We start from the raw sequence: 3826 nt of genomic DNA on the forward strand, positions 1-3826 counted from the left end.
ACCAACATATTTCCGACGAAACAACATATTTCGGTGAAACAGAAATTGGATTTTTTCACAAATTTAAAATTGTTGATTACAAGTGCAATTTTGTGATCACAAGAAACTGGTGAAACAAAATGTATCGTTTTTTTCACAAATATTGTGAAAATTAGTTGTTATTATAAACTTGTAACTTGGTGAGATAGGGCCAAGCGCTTAATTGCGCAGAATTCTGCATTTAAAAACGCAAACAGTTACAGTTTTTTGTTTAAAATCCAGGGTGTTACAATTACAATACCCAAACTACTCGCCCCACTTACTTGTATTTCTTGTATTCCTGGTAAAGCCTAGTACGCTGCTGATGTAAAATGAAATTTATTCTGCTGACAGCGTTCTAGGCTTAATTCGTGAATCCGAGTGACTATTTGACTGTTCGCTTTGTTACTATATTTATTTATTTCTTTATTTATTTAACAGGTTTCCTCGCCACACAATTTGCCTTTGGGCCCTGCAATTCTTTTGGGACCCCGGGGCACTACCTCTGCTGCTCTACGAGAACCTCATGATCACTAAGAATTCTTAATTTCAGGACTTATCCCTTCCACACAATACATGATTAAAATCAACAAAAACAAACATAAAAATCAAGGTTCTTCTTTTATATTTCCTCGCAGTGTCATCCAATGAACTCATGTTTTCTAATGAATTCATTAAAACTAGTTAAATTAAATAAAACAACTACAGTTTTGAAATGAGAATATGGTCAGAAATGTAAACCCTTTGGGACAGAATCTGGCAGGACCCTTTTTCAAAATAGCCAGTGTAGAACTCACTCCATCCATGACGGATTTCAATGAAGGGAACGTTTAATTAAATATATCCAATACAAAACGTGAATCATGATAGCCTTTGTCCATTCAAATGAACTTGTACCTATGAATAGATAAGGGAAAGGGCATGCTTAAATACACTACCTAAATTACTTCATTGAGTTCTACCACCATAACTGTGTAAGCTGTCACTACTATTCAAAGTGCCCATCCAGTGACCAGACAAAATTCAATTTTTATTACTCACATGAACGTTTTCTAAGTTTTCTGTTGATGGAGTACAATTGTTATAATATTGCAGGATGAAGGAATTGTATTGGGAAAACTTACGCTGGGGAGTCCTTAAATGGGGTGACTTGCATATGTATATCCTAAATCAGGGCCGCCGCTGGGTGTTTTGGAGCCTGAGTGCCAGAGCCCAAAGCATTAAAACAAATTAGGAAATTGCCGTCTATCAGTTTTTAAATAATATAAGCTTAAAAATTGTTAGTTATAATATTGCAGGATTACAAAATAAAGTAAATAATTTTTATTTTATGAATTTTTTAAAAATGTATGATATTATTGTATTAGTCGAAACACAGTAACCTATGAAGCGTATGAAGCGTATTCTAACGAATTTAAAGTAAAATGGATACCAGCACTAAAACAAAATTCTAAAGGAAGGGCGAGTGGAGGGGTTCTATTGGGGTTTAAACGAACATTAAAAAATATTGAACGCACTCTAAAGAACGTTGATGAACTAATTTTTATTGAACTCAAAATTTCTCATTGTAAACTAAACTTGTTTCCAATTTATATCAACTGCAGCCACTGGAAATATCAGTTCGACAAACTTGTTGACAGCTTATTTAAAAACGACTTCAGAAATATTTCACTTATTGGGGATTTTAATGCTAGAACTGGTTCTGAAGCAAGTGAAATAAAAATGTGGGGGAAAGTTCGCAAATCAAGAGATTTAATTGTCAACGCAGAAGGAAAGAAAATGATTGATTTATGCAATTCCTGGGTCTTGCCATTTGCAACGGTTGCTCGTTGCCACTTGATAGATGACTTCAAAGTGAAACCACAAATGTTCTCCGACCACTTCCCAATTAAAATACAAATCAACCAAACAAATGAATTCTCGTTCTCAAGTTCGTCATCTTCGGTGCTAAGTAAATATAAGTGGAAACCGGCACTTGCAGAAAGATATAATATTGCCTTAACAGATAACTTAAACTCGCAAATGCTTGTCAGCAACAACGTGCCTACAGTAGAAGACCTGAATGAAGTTGTGTTAAAATAAATTCCTGCAATATGCAATCGAACAAACAAGAGTAGCAGCCTCAAGTTTAGAGAAAAATGGTTTGATGAGGAACTGGCTCAAGCAAGAAACAAGTCTTTTGTCTGGTTAAAGATCTTACGAAAAAACCCACATAACGATTTCCTTAGGCGAAAATACATTCAACTAAACAAAGAATATAAAGACCTGTCCAAAACTAAATGTAAAGCGCATGCAGAAAATATTGCAAATAATATCTCTGGTTGCAGAAATGCATCAGAATTCTGGAAGTTAGTAAGAGAAATAAACAAGAAGGGCACCCAAAATACAACAATTCCCATAGAGCTTCAAGATCTGAAAAAAACATTTCCAAGAAATGACCACAAACAATCAGGCTACCGCATTCCAGTTTGCCACCCTATTTTATCAAAATGAAGTGCTTGACTCTCAATTTACAGTCTCCGAAATCAAATTGGCATTACAAGCATCGAAAAACAACAAAGCTCCGGGTTCGGATGGTATTCCAATGGAATTCTTCAAGTTTAGCACCCCTGAGTTCATTGAACAACTTGCAGCTTCATTCAACTGTGTCTTAGATTCAGGATCAGTTCCGGATTTCTTCAACAAGGCAATCTTAAAACCCATTCATAAGAAGGGAGATGTGACCGATCCCGCAAATTACAGAGGAGTTTCACTTCTTAATGTATCAATGAAAATTCTTACTAAAGTACTTTATAATCGTTTATATAGCTGGGTACAAAGCAACAACCTTTTAAGTGAAAATCAGGCAGGATTTCGAAAAGGTAGATCAAATCTATACCCTTACCAATATCGCAGAAACTTGTATGAATAAAAAACAAAAAGTGTACACATTTTTCATAGATTTTAGGGCAGCCTTTGATACTATAGATCGTGTTGAAGTTAGAGGTTTTATACTTTGTTATAAAATACTTTGTTTGTTTAGTCTAATCATATTGTACAGTTTTTATATGTTCGTTTAATGAAAATAAATTTTTTATTACTGTTCAGAATCTTAATATATCAGGTTATGGGCCTTATCACGAAATAAATACAAAATTATAAGGCAATTTGTATTGAAGAAAAAGATGTCTGAAATGAAATACAATATTGAAAAGCTTCGGGGAACCGAAAATTTTGAAGACTGGAAGTTTTCTGTTGAAGCTTATTTCCAAATGAAGGGGCTTTGGAAGGCTGTTTCTGATGAAAGTGAGAAGGATGCAGCAAAGCTCTTAAATGCGAAATCGGAGCTTATATTGCTTGTTGAACGATCCATTTATCCTCATATAAGGCATTGCAAAAGTGCTAAAGAAATTTGGGAATCTCTCCAGAAAATTTTTGAAGATTCTGGTCTTGTGAGGAGAGTTGGGCTTATTCAGAAGTTTTGTTCTACGAAACTGAAAGATTTTTCTTCCGTAGATGCGTACGTTAACGAAGTGTTAAATACAGCAGACAAGCTTAGGTCTATAGGTCTTTAACTAGATGAAGAATGGGTAGGATCTATGCTTTTGGCTGGTCTCCCCGATGAATACAAGCCTATGATAATGGGAATCCAAAGCTCTGGGATTCCTATTACTGGGGATAGCATTAAAACTAAGTTGCTTCAAGACGTTAAAATGGATGCGAGCCATGACACTGCTTTTGTTGGCAAGAATAAGAAAAACTTTGGGAACAAGAATTTTAAAGGTCCTAAATGTTACAACTGCAACGAATTTATTGCTGCTAAATGTCC

This window comes from Episyrphus balteatus, chromosome 4 (assembly GCF_945859705.1).
Source record: "Episyrphus balteatus chromosome 4, idEpiBalt1.1, whole genome shotgun sequence".
Lineage (NCBI taxonomy): Eukaryota > Metazoa > Arthropoda > Insecta > Diptera > Syrphidae > Episyrphus > Episyrphus balteatus.